The sequence below is a fragment of the Triplophysa dalaica genome, chromosome 1, assembly GCF_015846415.1.
Source record: "Triplophysa dalaica isolate WHDGS20190420 chromosome 1, ASM1584641v1, whole genome shotgun sequence".
NCBI classification, from domain to species: domain Eukaryota; kingdom Metazoa; phylum Chordata; class Actinopteri; order Cypriniformes; family Nemacheilidae; genus Triplophysa; species Triplophysa dalaica.
Window position 1 is genome coordinate 28,266,626 of NC_079542.1, and position 15,941 is coordinate 28,282,566.

Consider the following 15,941-nt stretch of genomic DNA (forward strand, 5'->3'; position numbering starts at 1 on the left):
CAGTTTATTAGTGAAAAGCTTGTTCTGTGCACATTCAGTTCACAGGGTAATGCTTCTTATGCTGAAAACTGCTTTTTGTAACACAGAGCATGAGAGGAGCATGAAAAGATATCTTTTGCAAGAAGAAACAGTTGATTAGTCAAAAGCTTGTTTTGTGCACATTCAGTTCACAGGGTAATGCTTCTTAATGCTGAAAACTGCTTTTTGTAACACAGAGCATGAGAGGAGCATGAAAAGATATCTTTTGCAAGAAGAAACAGTTGATTAGTCAAAAGCTTGTTTTGTGCACATTCAACACACAGGATCATGCTTCTTATGCTGAAAACTGCTTTTTGTTACACACAGCATGAGAGGAGCATGAAATGATATGTTTTGCAAGAAGAAACAGTTGATTAGTCAAAAGCTTGTTTTGTGCACATTCAACTCACAGGATCATGCTTCTTATGCTGAAAACTGCTTTTTGTTACAAAGAGCATGAGAGGAGCATGAAATGATATCTTTTGTAAGAAACAATAGTGTATTAGTCAAAAGCTTGTTTTGTGCACATTCAACACACAGGATCATGCTTCTTATGCTGAAAACTGCTTTTTGTTACACACAGCATGAGACGAGCATGAAATGATATGTTTTGCAAGAAGAAACAGTTGATTAGTCAAAAGCTTGTTTTGTGCACATTCAACTCACAGGATCATGCTTCTTATGCTGAAAACTGCTTTTTGTTACAAAGAGCATGAGAGGAGCATGAAATGATATCTTTTGTAAGAAACAATAGTGTATTAGTCAAAAGCTTGTTTTGTGCACATTCAACACACAGGATCATGCTTCTTATGCTGAAAACTGCTTTTTGTTACACACAGCATGAGACGAGCATGAAATGATATGTTTTGCAAGAAGAAACAGTTGATTAGTCAAAAGCTTGTTCTGTGCACATTCAATTCACAGGATCATGCTTCTTATGCTGAAATCTGCTTTTTGTTACACACAGCATGAGAGGAGCATGAAAAGATATCTTTTGCAAGAAAAAACAGTTTATTTGTCAAAAGCTTGTTTTGTGCACATTCAACACACATGATCATGCTTCTTATACTGAATACAGTTTATTAGCGAAAAGCTTGTTCTGTGCACATTCAACACACAGGATCATGCTTTCTTATACTGAAAACTGCTTTTTGTAACACAGAGCATGAGAGGAGCATGAAAAGATATCTTTTGCAAGAAGAAACAGTTGATTAGTCAAAAGCTTGTTTTGTGCACATTCAACTCACAGGATCATGCTTCTTATACTGAAAACTGCTTTTGTTTCACAGAGCATGAGAGGAGCATGAAAAGATATCTTTTGCAAGAAAAAACAGTTTATTAGTCAAAAGCTTGTTTTGTGCACATTCAACACACAGGATCATGCTTCTTATACTGAATACAGTTTATTAGCGAAAAGCTTGTTCTGTGCACATTCAACACACAGGATCATGCTTTCTTATACTGAAAACAGTTTATTAGTGAAAAGCTTGTTCTGTGCACATTCAGTTCACAGGGTAATGCTTCTTATGCTGAAAACTGCTTTTTGTAACACAGAGCATGAGAGGAGCATGAAAAGATATCTTTTGCAAGAAGAAACAGTTTATTAGCGAAAAGCTTGTTCTGTGCACATTCAACACACAGGATCATGCTTTCTTATACTGAAAACTGCTTTTTGTTACACAGAGCATGAGAGGAGCATGAAATGATATCTTTTGCAAGAAGAAACATTTTATTAGTCAAAAGCTTGTTCTGTGCACATTCAATTCACAGGATAATGCTTCTTATACTGAAAACAGTTTATTAGTCAAAAGCTTGTTCTGTGCACATTCAACACACAGGATCATGCTTCTTATACTGAAAACTGCTTTTTGTAACACAGAGCATGAGAGGAGCATGAAAAGATATCTTTTGCAAGAAAAAACAGATTATTAGTCAAAAGATTGTATTTTGCACATTCAACTCACAGGATCATGCTTCTTATACTGAAAACTGCTTTTTGATACACAGAGCATGAGAGGATCATGAAATGATATCTTTTGCAAGAAGAAACAGTTTATTAGTCAAAAGCTTGTTCTGTGCACATTAAATTCACAGGATAATGCTTCTTATACTGAAAACAGTTAATTAGTCAAAAGCTTGTTCTGTGCACATTCAACACACAGGATCATGCTTCTTATACTGAAAACTGCTTTTTGTAACACAGAGCATGAGAGGAGCATGAAAAGATATCTTTTGCAAGAAAAAACAGATTATTAGTCAAAAGATTGTATTTTGCACATTCAACTCACAGGATCATGCTTCTTATACTGAAAACTGCTTTTTGTTACACAGAGCATGAGAGGATCATGAAATGATATCTTTTGCAAGAAGAAACAGTTTATTAGTCAAAAGCTTGTTCTGTGCACATTCAATTCACAGGATAATGCTTCTTATACTGAAAACAGTTTATTAGTCAAAAGCTTGTTCTGTGCACATTCAACTCACAGGATCATGCTTCTTATGCTGAAAACTGCTTTTTGTTACACATAGCATGAGAGGAGCATGAAAAGATATCTTTTGCAAGAAACATCAGTGTATAAGTCAAAAGCTTGTTTTGTGCACATTCAACACACAGGATCATGCTTCTTATACTGAAAACTGCTTTTTTTAACACAGAGCATGAGAGGAGCATGAAATGATATGTTTTGCAAGAAGAAACAGTTGATTAGTCAAAAGCTTGTTCTGTGCACATTCAACTCACAGGATCATGCTTCTTATGCTGAAAACTGCTTTTTGTTACACACAGCATGAGAGGAGCATGAAATGATATGTTTTGCAAGAAGAAACAGTTGATTAGTCAAAAGCTTGTTTTGTGCACATTCAACTCACAGGATCATGCTTCTTATGCTGAAAACTGCTTTTTGTTACAAAGAGCATGAGAGGAGCATGAAATGATATCTTTTGTAAGAAACAATAGTGTATTAGTCAAAAGCTTGTTTTGTGCACATTCAACACACAGGATCATGCTTCTTATGCTGAAAACTGCTTTTTGTTACACACAGCATGAGACGAGCATGAAATGATATGTTTTGCAAGAAGAAACAGATTATTAGTCAAAAGCTTGTTTTGTGCACATTCAACACACATGATCATGCTTCTTATACTGAATACAGTTTATTAGCGAAAAGCTTGTTCTGTGCACATTCAACACACAGGATCATGCTTTCTTATACTGAAAACTGCTTTTTGTAACACAGAGCATGAGAGGAGCATGAAAAGATATCTTTTGCAAGAAAAAACAGATTATTAGTCAAAAGCTTGTATTTTGCACATTCAACTCACAGGATCATGCTTCTTATACTGAAAACTGCTTTTTGTTACACAGAGCATGAGAGGAGCATGAAATGATATCTTTTGCAAGAAGAAACATTTTATTAGTCAAAAGCTTGTTCTGTGCACATTCAATTCACAGGATAATGCTTCTTATACTGAAAACAGTTTATTAGTCAAAAGCTTGTTCTGTGCACATTCAACACACAGGATCATGCTTCTTATACTGAAAACTGCTTTTTGTAACACAGAGCATGAGAGGAGCATGAAAAGATATCTTTTGCAAGAAAAAACAGATTATTAGTCAAAAGATTGTATTTTGCACATTCAGTTCACAGGGTAATGCTTCTTATGCTGAAAACTGCTTTTTTGTAACACAGAGCATGAGAGGAGCATGAAAAGATATCTTTTGCAAGAAACACAGTTTATTAGTCAAAAGCTTGTTTTGTGCACATTCAACACACAGGATCATGCTTCTTATACTGAAAACTGCTTTTTGTAACACAGAGCATGAGAGGAGCATGAAAAGATATCTTTTGCAAGAAAAAACAGTTTATTAGTCAAAAGCTTGTTTTGTGCACATTCAACTCACAGGATCATGCTTCTTATACTGAAAACAGTTTATTAGTGAAAAGCTTGTTCTGTGCACATTCAGTTCACAGGGTAATGCTTCTTATGCTGAAAACTGCTTTTTGTAACACAGAGCATGAGAGGAGCATGAAAAGATATCTTTTGCAAGAAGAAACAGTTGATTAGTCAAAAGCTTGTTTTGTGCACATTCAGTTCACAGGGTAATGCTTCTTAATGCTGAAAACTGCTTTTTGTAACACAGAGCATGAGAGGAGCATGAAAAGATATCTTTTGCAAGAAGAAACAGTTGATTAGTCAAAAGCTTGTTTTGTGCACATTCAACACACAGGATCATGCTTCTTATGCTGAAAACTGCTTTTTGTTACACACAGCATGAGAGGAGCATGAAATGATATGTTTTGCAAGAAGAAACAGTTGATTAGTCAAAAGCTTGTTTTGTGCACATTCAACTCACAGGATCATGCTTCTTATGCTGAAAACTGCTTTTTGTTACAAAGAGCATGAGAGGAGCATGAAATGATATCTTTTGTAAGAAACAATAGTGTATTAGTCAAAAGCTTGTTTTGTGCACATTCAACACACAGGATCATGCTTCTTATGCTGAAAACTGCTTTTTGTTACACACAGCATGAGACGAGCATGAAATGATATGTTTTGCAAGAAGAAACAGTTGATTAGTCAAAAGCTTGTTTTGTGCACATTCAACTCACAGGATCATGCTTCTTATGCTGAAAACTGCTTTTTGTTACAAAGAGCATGAGAGGAGCATGAAATGATATCTTTTGTAAGAAACAATAGTGTATTAGTCAAAAGCTTGTTTTGTGCACATTCAACACACAGGATCATGCTTCTTATGCTGAAAACTGCTTTTTGTTACACACAGCATGAGACGAGCATGAAATGATATGTTTTGCAAGAAGAAACAGTTGATTAGTTAAAAGCTTGTTCTGTGCACATTCAATTCACAGGATCATGCTTCTTATGCTGAAAACTGCTTTTTGTTACACACAGCATGAGAGGAGCATGAAAAGATATCTTTTGCAAGAAAAAACAGTTTATTTGTCAAAAGCTTGTTTTGTGCACATTCAACACACATGATCATGCTTCTTATACTGAATACAGTTTATTAGCGAAAAGCTTGTTCTGTGCACATTCAACACACAGGATCATGCTTTCTTATACTGAAAACTGCTTTTTGTAACACAGAGCATGAGAGGAGCATGAAAAGATATCTTTTGCAAGAAGAAACAGTTGATTAGTCAAAAGCTTGTTTTGTGCACATTCAACTCACAGGATCATGCTTCTTATACTGAAAACTGCTTTTGTTTCACAGAGCATGAGAGGAGCATGAAAAGATATCTTTTGCAAGAAAAAACAGTTTATTAGTCAAAAGCTTGTTTTGTGCACATTCAACACACAGGATCATGCTTCTTATACTGAATACAGTTTATTAGCGAAAAGCTTGTTCTGTGCACATTCAACACACAGGATCATGCTTTCTTATACTGAAAACAGTTTATTAGTGAAAAGCTTGTTCTGTGCACATTCAGTTCACAGGGTAATGCTTCTTATGCTGAAAACTGCTTTTTGTAACACAGAGCATGAGAGGAGCATGAAAAGATATCTTTTGCAAGAAGAAACAGTTTATTAGCGAAAAGCTTGTTCTGTGCACATTCAACACACAGGATCATGCTTTCTTATACTGAAAACTGCTTTTTGTTACACAGAGCATGAGAGGAGCATGAAATGATATCTTTTGCAAGAAGAAACAGTTTATTAGTCAAAAGCTTGTTCTGTGCACATTAAATTCACAGGATAATGCTTCTTATACTGAAAACAGTTAATTAGTCAAAAGCTTGTTCTGTGCACATTCAACACACAGGATCATGCTTCTTATACTGAAAACTGCTTTTTGTAACACAGAGCATGAGAGGAGCATGAAAAGATATCTTTTGCAAGAAAAAACAGATTATTAGTCAAAAGATTGTATTTTGCACATTCAACTCACAGGATCATGCTTCTTATACTGAAAACTGCTTTTTGTTACACAGAGCATGAGAGGATCATGAAATGATATCTTTTGCAAGAAGAAACAGTTTATTAGTCAAAAGCTTGTTCTGTGCACATTAAATTCACAGGATAATGCTTCTTATACTGAAAACAGTTAATTAGTCAAAAGCTTGTTCTGTGCACATTCAACACACAGGATCATGCTTCTTATACTGAAAACTGCTTTTTGTAACACAGAGCATGAGAGGAGCATGAAAAGATATCTTTTGCAAGAAAAAACAGATTATTAGTCAAAAGATTGTATTTTGCACATTCAACTCACAGGATCATGCTTCTTATACTGAAAACTGCTTTTTGTTACACAGAGCATGAGAGGATCATGAAATGATATCTTTGGCAAGAAGAAACAGTTTATTAGTCAAAAGCTTGTTCTGTGCACATTCAATTCACAGGATAATGCTTCTTATACTGAAAACAGTTTATTAGTCAAAAGCTTGTTCTGTGCACATTCAACTCACAGGATCATGCTTCTTATGCTGAAAACTGCTTTTTGTTACACATAGCATGAGAGGAGCATGAAAAGATATCTTTTGCAAGAAACATCAGTGTATAAGTCAAAAGCTTGTTTTGTGCACATTCAACACACAGGATCATGCTTCTTATACTGAAAACTGCTTTTTGTAACACAGAGCATGAGAGGAGCATGAAATGATATGTTTTGCAAGAAGAAACAGTTGATTAGTCAAAAGCTTGTTCTGTGCACATTCAACTCACAGGATCATGCTTCTTATGCTGAAAACTGCTTTTTGTTACACACAGCATGAGAGGAGCATGAAATGATATGTTTTGCAAGAAGAAACAGTTGATTAGTCAAAAGCTTGTTTTGTGCACATTCAACTCACAGGATCATGCTTCTTATGCTGAAAACTGCTTTTTGTTACAAAGAGCATGAGAGGAGCATGAAATGATATCTTTTGTAAGAAACAATAGTGTATTAGTCAAAAGCTTGTTTTGTGCACATTCAACACACAGGATCATGCTTCTTATGCTGAAAACTGCTTTTTGTTACACACAGCATGAGACGAGCATGAAATGATATGTTTTGCAAGAAGAAACAGTTGATTAGTCAAAAGCTTGTTCTGTGCACATTCAATTCACAGGATCATGCTTCTTATGCTGAAAACTGCTTTTTGTTACACACAGCATGAGAGGAGCATGAAAAGATATCTTTTGCAAGAAAAAACAGATTATTAGTCAAAAGCTTGTTTTGTGCACATTCAACACACATGATCATGCTTCTTATACTGAATACAGTTTATTAGCGAAAAGCTTGTTCTGTGCACATTCAACACACAGGATCATGCTTTCTTATACTGAAAACTGCTTTTTGTAACACAGAGCATGAGAGGAGCATGAAAAGATATCTTTTGCAAGAAAAAACAGATTATTAGTCAAAAGCTTGTATTTTGCACATTCAACTCACAGGATCATGCTTCTTATACTGAAAACTGCTTTTTGTTACACAGAGCATGAGAGGAGCATGAAATGATATCTTTTGCAAGAAGAAACATTTTATTAGTCAAAAGCTTGTTCTGTGCACATTCAATTCACAGGATAATGCTTCTTATACTGAAAACAGTTTATTAGTCAAAAGCTTGTTCTGTGCACATTCAACACACAGGATCATGCTTCTTATACTGAAAACTGCTTTTTGTAACACAGAGCATGAGAGGAGCATGAAAAGATATCTTTTGCAAGAAAAAACAGATTATTAGTCAAAAGATTGTATTTTGCACATTCAACTCACAGGATCATGCTTCTTATACTGAAAACTGCTTTTTGTTACACAGAGCATGAGAGGAGCATGAAATGATATCTTATTGCAAGAAGAAACAGATTATTAGTCAAAAGATTGTATTTTGCACATTCAACTCACAGGATCATGCTTCTTATACTGAAAACTGATCTTTGTTACACAGAGCATGAGAGGATCATGAAATGATATCTTTTGCAAGAAGAAACAGTTTATTAGTCAAAAGCTTGTTCTGTGCACATTCAACTCACAGGATCATGCTTCTTATGCTGAAAACTGCTTTTTGTTACACATAGCATGAGAGGAGCATGAAAAGATATCTTTTGCAAGAAACATCAGTGTATTAGTCAAAAGCTTGTTTTGTGCACATTCAACACACAGGATCATGCTTCTTATACTGAAAACTGCTTTTTGTTACACAGAGCATGAGAGGAGCATGAAAAGATATCTTTTGCAAGAAAAAACAGTGTATTAGTCAAAAGCTTGTTTTGTGCACATTCAACACACAGGATCATGCTTTCTTATACTGAAAACTGCTTTTTGTAACACAGAGCATGAGAGGAGCATGAAAAGATATCTTTTGCAAGAAAAAACAGATTATTAGTCAAAAGCTTGTATTTTGCACATTCAACTCACAGGATCATGCTTCTTATACTGAAAACTGCTTTTTGTTACAAAGAGCATGAGAGGAGCATGAAATGATATCTTTTGCAAGAAGAAACAGTTTATTAGTCGAAAGCTTGTTCTGTGCACATTCAATTCACAGGATAATGCTTCTTATACTGAAAACAGTTTATTAGTCAAAAGCTTGTTCTGTGCACATTCAACTCACAGGATCATGCTTCATATGCTGAAAACTGCTTTTTGTTACACAGAGCATGAGAGGAGCATGAAAAGATATCTTTTGCAAGAAACAACAGTGTATTAGTCAAAAGCTTGTTTTGTGCACATTCAACACACAGGGTCATGCTTCTTATACTGAAAACTGCTTTTTGTAACACAGAGCATGGGAGGAGCATGAAATGATATCTTTTGCAAGAAGAAACATTTTATTAGTCAAAAGCTTGTTCTGTGCACATTCAATTCACAGGATAATGCTTCTTATACTGAAAACAGTTTATTAGTCAAAAGCTTGTTCTGTGCACATTCAACACACAGGATCATGCTTCTTATACTGAAAACTGCTTTTTGTAACACAGAGCATGAGAGGAGCATGAAAAGATATCTTTTGCAAGAAAAAACAGATTATTAGTCAAAAGATTGTATTTTGCACATTCAACTCACAGGATCATGCTTCTCATACTGAAAACTGCTTTTTGTTACACAGAGCATGAGAGGATCATGAAATGATATCTTTTGCAAGAAGAAACAGTTTATTAGTCAAAAGCTTGTTCTGTGCACATTAAATTCACAGGATAATGCTTCTTATACTGAAAACAGTTAATTAGTCAAAAGCTTGTTCTGTGCACATTCAACACACAGGATCATGCTTCTTATACTGAAAACTGCTTTTTGTAACACAGAGCATGAGAGGAGCATGAAAAGATATCTTTTGCAAGAAAAAACAGATTATTAGTCAAAAGATTGTATTTTGCACATTCAACTCACAGGATAATGCTTCTTATACTGAAAACTGCTTTTTGTTACACATAGCATGAGAGGAGCATGAAAAGATATCTTTTGCAAGAAACATCAGTGTATTAGTCAAAAGCTTGTTTTGTGCACATTCAACACACAGGATCATGCTTCTTATGCTGAAAACTGCTTTTTGTTACACACAGCATGAGAGGAGCATGAAATGATATGTTTTGCAAGAAGAAACAGTTGATTAGTCAAAAGCTTGTTTTGTGCACATTCAACTCACAGGATCATGCTTCTTATGCTGAAAACTGCTTTTTGTTACAAAGAGCATGAGAGGAGCATGAAATGATATCTTTTGTAAGAAACAATAGTGTATTAGTCAAAAGCTTGTTTTGTGCACATTCAACACACAGGATCATGCTTCTTATGCTGAAAACTGCTTTTTGTTACACACAGCATGAGACGAGCATGAAATGATATGTTTTGCAAGAAGAAACAGTTGATTAGTCAAAAGCTTGTTCTGTGCACATTCAATTCACAGGATCATGCTTCTTATGCTGAAAACTGCTTTTTGTTACACACAGCATGAGAGGAGCATGAAAAGATATCTTTTGCAAGAAAAAACAGATTATTAGTCAAAAGCTTGTTTTGTGCACATTCAACACACATGATCATGCTTCTTATACTGAATACAGTTTATTAGCGAAAAGCTTGTTCTGTGCACATTCAACACACAGGATCATGCTTTCTTATACTGAAAACTGCTTTTTGTAACACAGAGGGTCCGTGTACGTTTTATTCATTTGATATCCTATATTAAATAAATTAATGGAAACTGAAAGATGACTCGTTTTTTCATTTTTCGTTTAGTTCAACAAACGAAAAATTAGATTTCGCCCCGATTTTTCATTTTTCGTTTGTCGTTTAAAAAATGGATTTCGGACTCAATATGGGATTCGTACATGTGGGCGGTGCTGTCACGCCCCTTTCACCCGATTGGTCAAATCGCTCACCATTCTGTACGGATTTAATTCTACCCATCAGATTAAGAGTCTTTACGAGTGCGATACTGACAAGTGTTTGCACTTTAAAATATGTTTACTTCAACCACCAGACAGCCTCGCATATCTTAGACCCGCTAGGTTAAGAGGGACGTGCTCACTAGACTTTCTCTTGTTTTCTGTGCACCTTGTCTCACAGCAGTTTAGGCATTGTTATGTTTTTTGTTATAAATCAGAAATGACAAGGATGCATTTTCCCGCAATAGAAAGTGGGTTGGATTGTTTCCCCGGTGTGGGCGTGGCCTAAATGCGCCCTCTCTTTATGCGCTAGCTCAAGTTCAAAGTCTATTCCTGATGCAAGTTGGGCCAATTTTCACTTATTTTAATGTTTATTGTTATAAAAAAGTGGATGAATAGGCTCTATATCACGAACTTTGATACAGATCATTTAGATCAAACTCCAAAAATTCCATGATGACCATAATTCTTAATGCTGTCCACAAGAGGGGGTGTCAGCCTCTTTCAATCTAATTTATCCACTCTCCATACAGATAAAGTATGAATATGTTGTAGCTGTATTTCTGAGAACAAACATCACACATAAGGAACATCATGAATCTGCACAGTTGGGAGCCTGCATGCAGATGTGTATGTTAGTTTGTAAAACACAAAATTTAATTCTGCAAAAAATTATTTTATTCTCACAACATCACATGTAACCAAACTAAATGTGACCTGAAATGTTTTAGAAATTTAAGTCAATTTATCACAAATAATTTTCTTTCAACAGCGACAATTTTATAGTACAAGTTTATGAACATTGCTGAACTTAAAACAGCATTCTGTAATGATGATTGGGAACATTCATCGATTCATGTTTAAGGAGAAATAGTTCACGCCATGAAAGTGAAAGTGACCGATTCGTCAGTTATGGTGACCCATACCCGAAATGTGACCTCTGCTTTTTACCCATCCAGTGATTAGTGAGCACACACACAGCAAGTGATGAACACACGTACACCCGGAGCAGTGGGCAGATATCACTGCAGCGCCCGGGGAGCATGTAGGGTTAGGTGCCTTGTTCAAGGGCACCGCAATCGTTACCCGCCGGGCCTGAGGATCGAACCGGCAACCTTCTGGTCACAAGTCACAAGGAGATGGTGGTCTAGTGGGTTAAACCACTGAACTGGTAATCAAATGGTTGCTGGTTTGATCCCAGCAGCCACCAGTGTGTCCTTGAGCAAGACACTTTACTCCATGTTGCTCCAGGGGGATTGTCCCTGTAATAAGTGCACTGTAAGTCGCTTTGGATAAAAGCATCTGCCAAATGACTAAATGTAAATGTAAGTCCAACTCTCTAACCATTAGGCCATTATGACTACTACTAACCGTAGTTGCCCCATCAGTTATATTCCAAAAATAAAAAATTCAATCAATATTCTTCTCCCCAATAATTATTGTGATCCGAGTAAATTATATGTACAGTATGCATGTATGTATGTACAGTGAGGGAAATAATTATTTGATCCCAACACTGATTTTGTAAGTTTGCCTGCTTACAAATAAATGCAGGACCTATAATGTTTAGGTTTATTTTAACTGATAGAACCTGAAAATCAACCAAAAAATCAGTGGAAATAAAGGTTATAAATTGATTTGCATTTCAGTCAGTGAAATAAATATTTGATCCCCTACCAACAAGCAAGAATTCTGGCCCCAAAGATTGGTTATGTGCCTACATGGCCCACAGATTAGTCCTGTCACTTTAAGACAGTACTCCTAAATCATCTTATGTATATAAGAGAGGCCTGCCAACAGAATCTGTATCTCCCATTTCAACCTCTCCACCACTATGGTCAACCAAAGAGTGGCTTAAGGAGACGCACATTAAATGTCCTAGCCAGTCTCTAGACCCTGCCCTATAGAAAATCTGTGAAGGAGGTTAAAACTACAATTTACTGAGCGACAGCCAAGAAACCTTAAAGATATAAATCGTGGCCTAATGGTTAGAGAGTCGGACTCGTTATCAGAAGGTTGCCGGTTCGATCCTCACGGCCGGCGGGTAACGATTGCGGTGCCCTTGAACAAGGCACCTAACCCTACATGCTCCCCGGGCGCTGCAGTGATATCTGCCCACTGCTCCGGGTGTACGTGTGTTCACCACTTGCTGTGTGTGTGCTCACTAATCACTGGATGGGTTAAAAGCACAGGTCACATTTCGGGTATGGGTCACCATACCTGACGAATCGGTTGAATCTTATCTTATCTAGATTGACAGAGGAGTGGACTCAAATATATCCTGACACATGTTCAAACCTGGTGACCAACTATCAGAAATGTCTGACCTCTGTGCTGGCCAACAAGGGTTTCTCCACCAAGTACAAAGTTATGTTTGCTTGGGGATCAAATTCTTATTTCACTGACTGAAATGAAAATCAATTTATAACCTTTATATAACATTTCCCCCTGATTTTTTGTTGTTGATATTCTGTCTCTATCTGTCAGTCTATCACCATGAAAATGATGGACCCTTCATTTCTTTGTAAGCAGGCAAACTTAAATCAGCAGGGGATCAAATAATTATTTCCCTCACTGTATGTATGATTAACAATAGTTTTAGCATTTGTCTTTTGTTTTAGTTTTTAGTTTAGGCATTGACTCTTTGTTTCCAGTTTAAAATAACAGCTTTATCTAATTGTGAGAATCTACATATCACTATGTTTTGCAAATGTTTGAGGGAGAAGTGTGTGTGTGTGTCTGTGTGTGTGTGTGTGTGTGTGTGTGTCTGCGTGTGTGTGTGTGTCTGTGTGTGTGTGTGTGTGTGTGTGTGTGTGTGTGTGTGTGTTTGTGTGTGTGTGTGTGTTTGGTGGTGGAATGACTATCTGTAGGTGACCAGATTTATAGACATGCTAACCGTGTTGTGCCTAAACTAGGGCTTCTGTTGTCTTACAGTATTGAAGATATGCTGTGAACTGGACATCCATGTGTACTGTAGATATTATCTAAATTATCTTTGGCTTATTTGTATCAGTACCTATTGTGTGATTGCTCCTGTTTGACATGTCGCTTATTGCTCCCTGACCTCTATGTAATACTCTTTGGATAAAAGCGTCTACTAAATGACTAAATGTTAATGTAAATATATAGTTCTATCATTTTGGTTTTGTAACAATTTCTGAACCAGCTCATGCAGACCGAATGAGAAACCCAATTATAAAGCAGATTAGTTTTTGTTGAGAAAAACCAGCACATCTAAATTTTCAGGTGAAAGTCGAGTCTGTAAAGTACCCTAGGTGTCGACAGAGACACTTACATACAGATGTCACGGTTTGTGAAGCAAACACTCAAGACAAGCAGATACTCCAAACTGGTATAATTTAATCCACAGAGACACAGGAAAAAGCACAACACCATAAACACATTCAACAGCGGACAAATAACAAGACCAAAGGAATAAGACAGTAAACAAGGGGTAGACAAGTGATGGGAATAGTGTCCAGATGATGGGGATCAGAGTTATTCTGCTATTTTTTTTTATAATTGAGGAACATAAATTGCTGAATTGACGAAATGCATGCAGCAGGCAGTGAGTAGCTGGACTGATGCAACTCTGTCAAACACCCGCAATGCCCCGTGAAAAAGGATCTTTGTTAACGTTTTTACTTATGCTATTACACATGTATGTTTTCTATGTCTGCGTGTCAGCAGAGACCTTCTGTAGTACTTCGAAGAGGTCACATTTCTTATTCTTGACTGTCTGTGTCTTTTAAGTGTTTATTGTAATGGGTGACTTTTGTTGGAAAGATACTATATCATCATAAATCATCATAAATTACTGTATACAGAGGGATCTTCAACCCTGGACCTGGTGAACTACCGTCCTGCAAATTGCAGCTCCAACCCTGCTTCAGCACACCTTTCTGTAATTATCAAGCAACCCATGTGTGTTTGATTGGGGTTAGAGCTGAAATCTTAAGGAGAGTAGCTCACCAGGAGCAGGGTTGGAGACCCCTGGTATTCAGCATACTGCATCTCTTAAATGTCGTACATTGCAACAGATATGTCTGCTTAAATATCACGCACTGTTAACAATAAGCAGTGGTTCGCGCCGACATACTTGCAATAACTTAAAAATGAAGGACTAGAGGTGACTCTTATTCTGCCTGGCAGAATTAAGACCGTACAGGATGGTGAGCGATTTGACCAATTGGGTGAAAGGGGCGTTACAGCACCGCCCACATGTACGAATCCATATTGAGTCCGAAATCCGTTTTTTAAACGACAAACGAAAAATGAAAAATCGGGGCGAAATCTAATTTTTCGTTTGGTGAACTAAACGAAAAATGAAAAAACGAGTCATCTTTCAGTTTCCATTAATTTATTTAATATAGGATATCAAATGAATAAAACGTACACGGACCACAGAGCATGAGAGGAGCATGAAAAGATATCTTTTGCAAGAAAAAACAGATTATTAGTCAAAAGCTTGTATTTTGCACATTCAACTCACAGGATCATGCTTCTTATACTGAAAACTGCTTTTTGTTACACAGAGCATGAGAGGAGCATGAAATGATATCTTTTGCAAGAAGAAACATTTTATTAGTCAAAAGCTTGTTCTGTGCACATTCAATTCACAGGATAATGCTTCTTATACTGAAAACAGTTTATTAGTCAAAAGCTTGTTCTGTGCACATTCAACACACAGGATCATGCTTCTTATACTGAAAACTGCTTTTTGTAACACAGAGCATGAGAGGAGCATGAAAAGATATCTTTTGCAAGAAAAAACTGATTATTAGTCAAAAGATTGTATTTTGCACATTCAACTCACAGGATCATGCTTCTTATACTGAAAACTGCTTTTTGTTACACAGAGCATGAGAGGAGCATGAAATGATATCTTTTGCAAGAAGAAACAGATTATTAGTCAAAAGATTGTATTTTGCACATTCAACTCACAGGATCATGCTTCTTATACTGAAAACTGCTTTTTGTTACACAGAGCATGAGAGGATCATGAAATGATATCTTTTGCAAGAAGAAACAGTTTATTAGTCAAAAGCTTGTTCTGTGCACATTCAACTCACAGGATCATGCATCTTATGCTGAAAACTGCTTTTTGTTACACATAGCATGAGAGGAGCATGAAAAGATATCTTTTGCAAGAAACATCAGTGTATTAGTCAAAAGCTTGTTTTGTGCACATTCAACTCACAGGATCATGCTTCATATGCTGAAAACTGCTTTTTGTTACACATAGCATGAGAGGAGCATGAAAAGATATCTTTTGCAAGAAACATCAGTGTATTAGTCAAAAGCTTGTTTTGTGCACATTCAACTCACAGGATCATGCTTCTTATGCTGAAAACTGCTTTTTGTTACAAAGAGCATGAGAGGAGCATGAAATGATATGTTTTGCAAGAAGAAACAGTTGATTAGTCAAAAGCTTGTTCTGTGCACATTCAACTCACAGGATCATGCTTCTTATGCTGAAACTGCTTTTTGTTACACAGAGCATGAGAGGAGCATGAAAAGATATCTTTTGCAAGAAACATCAGTGTATTAGTCAAAAGCTTGTTTTGTGCACATTCAACACACAGGATCATGCTTCTTAT